Below are 12359 nucleotides of genomic sequence, written 5' to 3'. Positions count from 1 at the left end.
CAATTCTGAACCTAATCTTATAGTGCTATGTCAAATGCCAAATAATGCCAAATAATTCCATTGCCCCAACCCTTCTTCACAGCACTGCATCAATCCCCAAACTAATCCCACTGCCTCTCTCCCTCCCCATATCCCTGTCTCAATTCACAGCCAATCCCAATGCCCCGCTGTCTCACCATAGTACAGACTCAATCCCCAATTCATCCCTCTGCCCCACTCCCTCCCCTTTACCCTGTATTAATCACCAAAGATACCCCACTGCCCTGCTCACACTGCATAGCCCTGTTGCAATCTGCAAACTAACCCCACTGCCCATCTCTCTCCCCTTAGCGCCGAGTCAATCTCGAGTCTAATCCCACTGCCCCACTCCCTAACCATTGCCCTGCACCAATTCCTAAATCAATCCCACTGCCCTGCTGCCTCCTCATAACCTGTATGAATCCCCAACCTAATGCCACTGCCCTGCTCCCTCCCCATGAACTTGCATCAATCCCCAAACTGATATCATTGGCAATGGGGTTAGTTGTGGATTGATGCATCGCAGTGTGGAGGGAGCGGAGCAGTGGGACTAGTTCTGACTCTCCGTTGCCTGTATCAATCCCTAAACTAATGCCATGTATAAATCTTCAAAATAATCTCATTGCCCCGCTGCCTCCCATAGCTCTCTCTGTATTCCCAACCTAATCCCACTGCCTTGCTATCTCTTCACAGCACCATATCAATTCCTGAAATAATCCCACTGACCTGCTCTGTCCCCACAGCACTGCATCAATCCCAAAACTAATCCCACTGCTCTGCTTCCTCCACACTGCCATGCATCAATCTACAACTAACCCCGTTGCCCCACATCAATCTCCAAACTTAACCCATGACCCACTCCTTCCCTATTGCCCTGTATCAATCCCAACCACATCTCCATGCTCTGCTCCGTTCCCACAGCCCTGTATACATTCCCAAACTAATCCCACTAGCCCGCTCCCTCGACACAGCCCTCCATCAATCCCCAAACTAATCCCATTGCCCTGCCCCTTCCTCATAGCACTGCAACAATCCCCAAACTAATTCCTCTGTCCCTCTCCCTCTCTATAACCCTACATCAATTCCCAAGCTAATCTCACTGCCCCGCCTTCTCCCCATAGCTCTTATCTGTCCTCAACCTAATCCCAGTTCCCCGCTGTGTCCCATCGTTCTGTATCTATCCCTGACCTAATCCCACTGCCCTGCTCTCCCCCATTGCCTTATATCAATCCCCAAATGCATCTCACTGCCCTCCTCCCAGCCCATAGCCTTGTGTCAGTTGCCAAACTGATCCAATTGCCCAGATCCCACCCCATTCCCCTGTATAAATCCCCAGACTAATCCCATTGTCCAACTCTGTCACCATATCCATGCATCAATCCCCAAACCAATCCCTCTGCCCTTCCCCATTGGCCTGTATTGATCCTCAAACCAATTCCACTGCCCCACTCTGCCCCCATAGCCTTGCCTCTATCCCAACCGCATCCCACTGCCCATCTCCGTCCCTGTTGCCCTGTGCCAATTGCTAAACTAATCTCACTGCCCTACTGTCTCTCCACAGCCCTGCAGTAAACCCAAACTCACTGCACTGCCCGGCTCTCTCCGCACTGCCCTGTATCAATCCACAACCAAAACTATTGTCCCACATCAATCCCCAGACTAAACTCATGATCTGCTTCCTCCCTGTTGCTGTGTTTCCATCCCAGCCTCATCTCCAAGCTCTACTCCCTCCCACATGCGTGTATACATTCCCAAACTAATCCACCTACCGCACTCCCTCGTCACAGCCCCATCAATCCCCAAACATATCCCGTTGCCACAAGTCCCTGTCCATAACCCTGCATCAGTTCACAAAATAGTCTCACTGCCCCGGTGTCTCACCAGAGCCCTGCATCAACCCCAAACTAATCCCACTGCCCAGCTCCATCTCCACAACACAGGATCGATCCCCAAACTCGTCCCCCTGTCCCATTCCCTCCCCATAGCCCTGCATCAATTCCCAAACCAATCCCACTGTGCTGCGCCCTCGCTATTACTCTGTCTCAAAGTCCAAACTAGTCCCACTTCTCTCCGCTCTCCCCATAGTCCTGCATCAATCCACACCTTTGAACCCACTGCCTTGCTTTTTCCCCATTGCCCTGTATCGATCCCCAAACTATTCCCATTGCCCTGTTCCCTCCCCGTGGCCCTGAATCAATCGTCAAAATTATCCCACTGCCTTCCGCTCTCTGCACAGCCCTGTGTTAATCTGCTAACTAATCCCACTGTCCCACCCTGTTCCCAACGCCCTGCATCAAACCTGAAACTAATCCCACTGCCCCACTCCGTCCCTGCAGCCCAGAATCAATCCCCAAATTGACTGTATCAATCAAACAAATCCTACTGTGCTACACCCTCTCCATTGCCCTGTATCAATCACCAAATAACCCCATTGCACTGCTGCCTTGACATTGCCCCGCATCTAGGATGGGGACGGTGAGCACAAGGGGGCATAGCTTTAAATTGAGGGGTGAAAGATATAGGACAGATGTCAGAGGTAGTTTCTTTACTCAGAGAGTAGTAAGGGAATGGAACGCTTTGCCTGCAACGGTAGTAGATTCGCCAACTTTAGGTACATTTAAGTCGTCATTGGACAAGCATATGGACGTACATGGAATAGTGTAGGTTAGATGGTCTTGAGGTTGGTATGACAGGTCGGCACAACATCGAGGGCCGAAGGCCCTGTACTGTGCTGTAATGTTCTATGTTCTATGTAATCCCCAAACGAATCTCACTGCCCTGTTCTCTAGCCATTTCCCTGCATCAATTTCAAATTAATCCTGCTGCTCTGCTCCCTCCACATTGCATGTATCAATCCCCAAACTACTCCCATTGCCCCATTCCCTCCCTGTAGCCCTGCTTCAATCGTAAAACTAATCCAACTGCCGTGTTCTCAGCCCACAGCCATGAATCACATCCCAATCTAATCTCTATGCCCTGATACCTCCCCATAGCCCTTTATTAATCTTCAAACTAATCCCACTGCCGCACTCTCTCCGGTTGGTCCTATATCATTCCCCAAACTTACCCCACTGCCCCTATCCCTTCCCGTGGTGCTTTATCAATTCCCAAAATAATCCCACTTTGCAGCTGCCTCCCCATTGCCCTGCATTAATTTACAAACTGCTCCCTCTGTCCCTTTCCTACCCTGTTGTCCTGCATCAATCCACAAACCAATCCCCTGCTTCTTGCTGCCTCTGCATTGCTCTGTATCAATCTCCAAGCCAATGTAACTCTTCCGCTGACTCCCTATTGCTCTGTATCCGTCTCCAAACTCATCCTACTGGCCTGTGCTCTCCCAGTAGTCCTGTATCCATCCCCAAATAATCACTCTGTGCTCATCTCTCCTGATAGCCCTGTATAAATCCTCAAACTAATACCAATGTCCTGTTCCCACCTCATGACCTTGTATCAGTTCCCAAACTCGTCCCACTGCCCCGCTCCCTCCCCATAGCCCTGTATCAATCCCCTAAGTAATCCCACAGCACTGTGCTCTCTTCTTGGCTGGTACCAATCCACAACATAAATGCACTGTGCCACTCCAACCCCATTGCTTGCATCATATCATTCCCCAAAACATTTCCCTGCCTCTCAGTTTCTACACAACCCTATATCAGTCAAACTAATTCCACTGCACGACACTCTCCCCTGTATCAATCCCAAACTAATCCCAGTGTCCATTCCCTCCCCATTGCCCTGTCTTAATCCCCAAAATGATCTCACTGCCCTTCTGTCTCTCCGTAGCCCAATATCAATACGCAAACGAATCCCACTGCTTAGCACGCTCCCCATAGTCTTGTACAAAACCCAAAATGATTTCATTGCACAGCCACCTCCCTATCACCCTGTATTAATCCCCAATGTAATTCCACTGCCCTGCTCTCTCTCCATAGGCTTGCATCAGTCCCCAACTAATCCCATTGCCCCACACTGTCCCCAATGCCCTAGAACAACCCCCAAACTAATCTCACTGCGCCAGGCTCTCACTGCAGTCCTGTGTGAATTTCCAAACTAATTCCGCACCCCTGCGCTCACTCCACAGACCTGCATCACTCCCCAAACCAATCCCCATGTCCCACTGCCTCTGTATAGCCCAGTATCAATCCCTAAACTCATCCCACTGTCCCATTCACTCCCCATTGCCCTGCATCAATCCCCAAACTAATCCCATTGCTGTGCTGTCTCTCCATAGTCCTGCATTAATTCTTAAACTCATCCCAATGCCCTCCTCTCTCTGCATTGCCCTGTATCAATCCCCAAATTAATGCCAGTGCCCCGCGCTGTAGGGCTGTATCACGTCCGAAACTAATCCCACAGCTCTCTACCCTCCCCATTGTCCTGTATCAATCCCCAAACTATTCCCACTGCCCCACTTCCTCCCTTTGCCCTGTATCAGTCCCCAAATTACTCCATTGTCCCGTGCTGTACTTTGTAGGGCTGTATCAAGTCCCAAACTAAACCTACTGTCCTTCTGCCTTCCCATGGCACTGCGTCAATCACCAAAATAATCTCACTGCCCTGCGCTCTCCCCAAAGCCTTGTACCAAACCCGAAATTGTTTTACTGCACAGCCACCTCCTTACAGCCCTGTATCAATTCCCAAACTAATCCCACTGCCCTGCTCTCTCTCCATAGATTTGGATCAATCCCCAACTAATTCCATCGCCCTTCTCTGCACTCATAGCCCTGTAACAACCCACAAACTAATCTCATAGCCCCGTACTCAAACCGTAGCCCTGTGTGGATTCCCAAACTAATTCCGCTTCCCTGTGCTCTCCCCACAGCCCGACATCACTCTTCAATCCAATCCAACTGCACCCAGAACCCCCTGGAACTGTAATAATTCCCAAAAAAAATTCCTTTGTCCTGTGCCCTCCCCAATGCCCTGTCACAGTCCCTTATCTAATCCCTTACCCTTCTCTCTCTCTCGTGCGCACACTGTCTCGCTCTCGATCTGTCTTGCTCGCTCGCCGTCTTTGCCCAGAGCCCTGCATGAAACCCTAATCCCACTGCCCCAATACCTTCACATTGCCCTGTATCATAGAACAGGACAGCGCAGAACAGGCCCTTCGGCCCTCAATGTTGCGCCAGCCCAAACTATCCCGCCAAACTAATCCCACTGCACTGCTCCTTCCCCGTGGCCCTGGATCAATCATCAAAATTATCTCACTGCCCCACTACCTCCCCATTGCCCTGCATCCAATCCAAAACTAATCCCACTGCCCTGCTCCATACCAACAGCCCTGAGTCGATTCCCCAAACTGAACCCACCGTACTGCTCTCTTCCCAGAGCCTGTATCAATCCCTACACTAAACCAACAATCCTGCTCCAACCCCATTGTCCTGGATCAATCCCCAAACCAATTCCCCTGCCCTGACATTTCTGCATTGCCCTGTCTCAATCAAACTAACCCCACAGTGCCACACCCTCCCCATAGCCCTGTATCAATCACCAAACACCCCCATTTCACTGTTGCCTTGACATTACCCCATATAAATCCCCAAATAAATCCCATTCACCAGCCGTCTTTTCATAGCTCTGTATTAATTCCTAAACTCATCCCAATGCCCTCCGCTCTTCCCATAGCACTGTATCAATCTCCAAACTAATCCCACTGCCCTGTTTGCTCCCCATTACTCTGTATCAGTCCTTAAACCTATCCCAGTGCCCCGCTCTCACTCCCCATAGCCCTGTACCATCCCCAGACCAATTCCACTGATGAAACTCTGGTTCGAGTCATCTGGACTTCAAATGTTAGTTTGCTGCCTGTTCATGGATGCTGCCTGAGCTGCTCCCTCACCAGAGCCCTGCATCATTTGCCAAACTGAACTCTCCTCTTCCTTCACTTTTTCCTCGCCTTCATTCTCTCCTTTCCTCCGTGTCTCCTCTTGCTTTGGGCTTCTATCCTTCTCATTCTTTCCCTGTCCTGCCTCTTTGCTCTGTCTGCAGCCAGCTCTCTTTCCTATCTCAACACCCGTTTATCACTCCCTCCCCCCATGCCCAACTCCCGTTTTCATCTTCCCCTCTGCTTCTCTCTCCATTCAGCTTCCTGACCAATAGACAGCTATCAGTGAAATTAGAAAACTGCACCTCCTCCAAGAGAACCCTCAACATTAGATACCCGCAACGAGCGCTCTCAGCCCCTGACAGTGCTCCCGGCACACCTGCGACTGTGTGGCCGAATTCCAAACAAGTGCCATTGACAATGATAGCACATCGGAGGATGGATGTCAAACAATGATGAGTCCGAATACTTCACCTGATGAAGGGGCTATCCTCTGATGGTTTGTGATTTTGGAATGAACCTACTGGTCTACAACCTGGTATCGTGTGAATTCTGACTTCAAATAATGCTGACCTTGCTGAATGCACCCTATGATCTGGATGTCCTTACAATGATCTACATGTACTGCTCGCAAACAAAGCTTTTCACTGTACTTAGGCAGATGTGACACCATGAAATCATAATCAAATGAGTCTCTCGCTTGCACATTCCATCTCTCACTCTCACGGGTTTCTGCTCCCTCCCTCTTTCGTTGTCACACTGTCTCTGACACAGACGGAATCTCTGCAAAAAGTGATAGACTATGTCTTTGGGTCAATTAGATGTCGATGCTGGTTGAGTCCTCTTTCCACAGAAGGACGTGGAAGTCATGCAGAGACCCCTGGGTCTCAGAACATTGGCGGGGCAAACATGTTGGCTTGAGTCCCAAGGGAGGGGAGGGTTTTCCGCGTCTAACCTGAAGTTGCCTCTCTATCAGAGGCTCCTGCCTTCACGCCAAACAACAGACGGTCGGATCCTGCTTCTGTTGCCAGACAGTGTCCCTTCATTCACTTGAGAGCCTGTCGTCCCTCTTGCACTGTTTCGCTGCATCACCAATGGAATATCCCCTTTTCCGCGCCAGCAGAGGGGAGAGGGAAATATCGACAGGTCCCGATCCTCGTTGGGTTATCTAAGATTATAAAGAGATCTTGATCAATTGAGTTAATGGGCTGAAGAGTGGCACGTGGAGTTTTAATTTAGATAAACATGGGTTATTCCATTTTTATTTAACAAACAAGGGCAGGACATATGCAAGTACCTGTAGGGCTTTCGAGTCGTGCTTTAGAACCCTTACGATAGAGTCCCTAATCAATACTGCTCATTTACACTTCAACTCACCCTGCTGTACACTAGCACCAGGCATGGTGCTACGGACCTGGCTGCTGCTGCTTTCCTGAGAGGCTGTTCACCTCCACAACAGTATCCACAACTCTGCAATCAGAGTGCAAAGTGAAAGCCACTCCCTAATCTGTTGTTTTACATATAAACCTCTCACTAGAGATCTGTGTCATTGCTCTCTCACTGTTCTGACTTTGGCAGAGTCGCTAAAGAGATTGATGGAATATTACAAGGAACGGATGGCTCTACAACAATGTCACTGGACTTCCATTCTGATGGTGCCGAGCTGCCGGAGAGCAGAACTACCCAGGAAAACAAGAGTGACCATGTAATCATTGTCCTGATATGGTCCTCCTGAAAGCCCGGCTGTGAACAGTGTTTGTTATTAGCTGTCAGGATGTGGGTGTCTGATGTGCGTATTGACTACTGACCCAGATCATGCCCCAATATTATGACAGTTGGGCAAAACAGTAGATGATATCAACTTGGACTTTAGTAAAGCATTTGACAGATTTCCACAGGGCAGAATAATTATTAAAATTAGATTACATGGGATTCATGGAGACCTTGCCAACTGGATTCAAAATTTTCTTGATGGTAAGAGACCAAGACTGGCCATTGAGATTGTTTTTCAGGAGGCCTGTGACCAGCAGTGTTGCACTAGGATCGGTGCTGTGTACACTTTTCAGTGAGAATTTAGGAGGCAAGTTTCCTAAATTTGTGGATGACACCAAAATTGCTGGTATAGTCAGCAGTGAAGAAGACTTCCAAAGATTACAAAGGCATTTTCATCTAAAGAATCAATCAGTTGAGGAGTAGTAGAAGGAATTTTAATTTGAATGAATGAAATATTACATTTTGATGAGACAAACAAGAGCATGGCTTATACAGATAGTTATAGGGGCCTTCATAGCCTTGTCGACTAGACTGCCCCAGGGGTTCAGTTCCATAGTTCTTTGAAATTTGCATTACAGGTAGACGGGGTGGTTAAGAAGGAATTTAGCATGTTTGCCTTCTTTGCTCACACCATTGAGTATAGGAGTTGGGACATCATGTTGAGGCTGTACAGTACATCATTGCAGCCACTTTTGGAGTACAGTGTACAGTTCTAGTTGCCCTGCTGTAGAAGAATATTATTAAATTGGAGAGCATTCAGAAGACAAAAAAAAAACTTGCAGTAGGTTCCCAGGACTGGAGGGTTGACTTCTAAGGATAGGCTGTGACTATTTTCACTTGAGCAATTTGGTGTTACCTTATAAGAGTGTCTCAAATCAAGAGGGGCATAGATAAGATCAAAGCCAAGTTTTTTTTTCCCCAAGATTGGATGAGTTCAAGATTGGGGGCCTGTTGTAAACTGAGAGGAGAAAGGTTTAAACTGCACCTGGAAAGCAATTTGTTTACATGTACAGGGTTGCTTCAGTGTAGAATGAACTGCTCAAAAACTCTGCTGTCTCAATAAAGGGAGTCGTGACTTTTCTAATAATTCTCAGTTTCACTATTCCACTTTTCTTTTTGCCCTGTAACACCTTAATCTTTCACTGATTTGAAAGCAAATGTTTGTCTTGGTCTTGAATAGACATAATAGCCAAGTGTTAACAGCCACTGAAGCTGAGAATTCCAGGAGAGCACACTCGAGGAGAAGAAAACCCTCAACATCTCTGACTTAAGTGATTGTGCTTGATTCTTCTGTTGCTTATGGCCCCAGTGCCACATTGGATGTCTAGTTTTGATTCATTGGGTCCTTGTGAAACATTCCACTTCACCATTTGTAGTGGCACAAAACACAATTGATGATGTTTTTATGATGGATGGTATTTCACCTCCACCAGGACTGTGTGCTGGTCACTCAAAGAGATACTGTCATGGACAGATGCATCTGTGATGGGGAAATTGCTTCACAGGCAGAGGCACTTCATTTTGGATGCTTCCATCTTGTTTCTTCTCTCATCGTTTTCCGCAGCCCAGCAGCTGTGCCATTTATCCCCTGGACTGCTCAGTCTATGGTTCTCTTGTGAAGAAACTCTTAGTGATGAACTTTGATGTATCACACCTGGATTACAAAATGTGCTTTGTCACCCTTGGTGCATCCTCCAGTTTCTAGAAGAGAAGTGATTTATCACTGAAAGGTGCAAGGGAGGGTGGTTAATGGCCATTGGCAGCATGTTTCCTTGACTCTCTTTGATCTGTTACAATGAGATTTTCATTGGTTCTGGATACACTTTTGAGTAATTACAGTGTAACTCCTTTCCCGGCTCTATACCACAGTGCAACTGCCAATGGGGGTCCTGTCCAGTAGGTTGGAGAGGATATACCCAGGAATTGTGATGATGACTTCTGAGACATTTACCGTCAAATCTCATTACATGAGTTTGATTATGTCAGGCTGTTCCTTGAACAATCAAAAAGGAAATAGTGGTAACTTTGGGGAAGGGAATAATGGGTTAAAAACTGAATGGAAGGTATCTATCAGAATGTGTGTTGTATCTTCAATGAGAGAACTTACCCCCTTTCCACTGCATTTTGGGCAAAACTATGGGCCTCTTCTTTGAGGACTTCTACTTCCCCGAGGACCAGAAGAGGAGACCATAATCTCAGACAATGCCAGCCGGCTCCAAATTTGCCATCCAGGTCAAAACAGTCTCAGCCATCTGGAGGAATGCACAGCATGATAGTGAGATCATGTCCTTCACCATTCCTGCAACATGGCCAGGGGAGACCCAGTGAGAATCTTGCCATTCCTCTTGAGAAGAACAACCAAGAGGCAGTGAGATGATTTCAACATCCAGAGAGGCCTCGCTGAACACTGACCTGAATTTACAAATAACCTCGCCGTAGCCATGAATACACAGAAACAGTTTCAGTGGAACTTAGAAACATCAAGAAGAAGCACATGTTGGTTGGATTTGTATATCGAAGTCAAATCTCCTGCACATATCTCGTGCATGTTATGAACAAAAATAATACTAGCAAGGGAGAAAAAAAAACTGCTGATGGAACTCTTGAAGTCTGATGGAATTTGTGGGGAGAAAGCAGTTGATATTTTAATTCCAGTGGTTCATCAACAGGATAGGTTTTGTTTCCAGCATACACAATTCTTTGTTTGGTGTATGCCAGTATTCTATATCCTGCAGAATTAATGGATGACTTGTTCTGAAAAAGAGGGAAAGGGATGAGTACAGAAATGCAGGAGATGGTAGTCATGGCTGAAGGCCCTTCCCACCAGGATAGAATTGTGAATACTGTACAACATTACAGGTACACGTGGCACCATGAATACTATCCAGAATAACAAGGACATGAAGGAATGGGTGTTCTGCCCAAAATAACAGGGAACCTGGGAAAGTGGGAATGCAGTCTATTGAAGTTGCCCATGGATGATGGTAATTGCTAGCTGAGGCTGTGGTTTCCACAGTTAAAATTGTGGCCATCATGACAGTGAAGTGCCATGTGGAAATCTTAAGGGGAAAGAAAAAAAAACTAAATATAGAATGGAAGGCATATTGTCGTAATGCTGAAACTATGAGCGTGACTAACAAACAAATGCCAAGGAATTTAGCATTCGAAGAATAACTGTAAATAGCAACGGAAAAATTTAAAAAACCCCATCCGATCACTGCGGGGGTGGGGGGTGGAAAAACAAATGGTTTAAAAATCAAAGATTGGAGGAAATAGAAGACGAAGGGCGGTGGTCGATGGAAGCATTCAGCCTGGAGCTCCGTGACCAGTGGTGTTCTGCTCACATGTTCCTAGTCTGTAACTTACTCCTGACTACCTCTTTCTCTATATATCATCCACTCCGAACCCCACGAGTATGTTCAAGACTGTACCTCACTCCTGGGTATCTGTGACTCTGTAAATAAACCAACTCGAACCCCTCAGTTAGATTCCTTGCTGCAACTCACTCTTGAGCATCTATTGTTCTGTATATAAACTATCCCAAAACCCTCGATTGGATTAAACTCACTCCCTGGTTCCTGTTCCTGTGTATAGAAATTAGCTCAAATCGCTGAATTAGATTTCAGATTATAATTCACTCCCCAGAACGAGTCTAAGTGGGATTGTTGGTAGTGTTGGGTTGGGTAGACTTGACAATGAGTTTAACCCTGCATCTCTTCTCGGATGATATCTGCCCTTGACATTTTTAATTGGGATGTCATCAGGGGAGTGTTATTTTGTCTCAGACTCAACCTGTTGAGGGAGTGGTTGATGGGGACATTATCAAGGAAACTTTTATCTGTTTCTAACCCCGTGCTGTCCCTGTCAAGTGAGTGGTTGATGGGGACAGTGTTGAGATTCTTTACTGTGGGACAGATGAACAGAAGTAGACCATTCAGCTCCTTGAGATTGGAATTGAGGTTTTCTGGTGGTTTATTTACAATTAGACAGCAAATTGGTACTTCTAGTGCGCAGACAGTTAATTTGGATCATGAGAAAGTACACAGTTAACTCGGAAGACCTGGGCTCAAACTCAGAAAATGAAATCACCTAGCGTGGGGCTCGAAGCCGTGGCCCGATGATTGCTGATGTAAAAGAGCAGTATATTCCTCTTGAGAAGTCTGTTAAATAGTAGAAAATCAGCAATGCTGTGGGCGCATAACATCTCAAATTTCTCATTCAAAGTACATTGAATATTCATGGTCATCAATTCTCTTTGTTTGGCTCAGCTTAATTGAAAAGCCTTCTGTTCATGGACTTGCGGTATTTTTTTCTCCCAACAGTTTGCCTGAATTGGTGCAGCTCCAAAAACGTCCAAAAAGCTTGACAACAATCAGGACAAAGTAATCCATTTGAATGACTCCACATCCACAAACAATCATTCCCTCCATCACTCACAGCCCGTAGCAACAGTGTGTATCATCTACAAGATGCACTGCAGAAATTCACCAAAGGTTCCTTGAAAGTCCGTTCCAATCCAATGACCAATTCCATACAGAAAGATATGGGCAGCAGAAAATTGGCAACACCACCCTCAATAGCAACTCACCATCCTGATGTGAAATTATATTGCTGTTCCTTCAGCATTGCAGGCTGAAAGTTTGGGAAAACACTCATAAAGGGCATTCTGTGTCAAACTACAGCATGTGGGCCTCAGCAGTTCAACATTGCAGCTCACCACCACTTTCTCAATGGCTGACCAGCC

Source organism: Stegostoma tigrinum, chromosome 48 (assembly GCF_030684315.1).
Source record: "Stegostoma tigrinum isolate sSteTig4 chromosome 48, sSteTig4.hap1, whole genome shotgun sequence".
In the NCBI taxonomy this organism is placed as follows: domain Eukaryota; kingdom Metazoa; phylum Chordata; class Chondrichthyes; order Orectolobiformes; family Stegostomatidae; genus Stegostoma; species Stegostoma tigrinum.
This window is presented reverse-complemented; position numbering follows the sequence as displayed.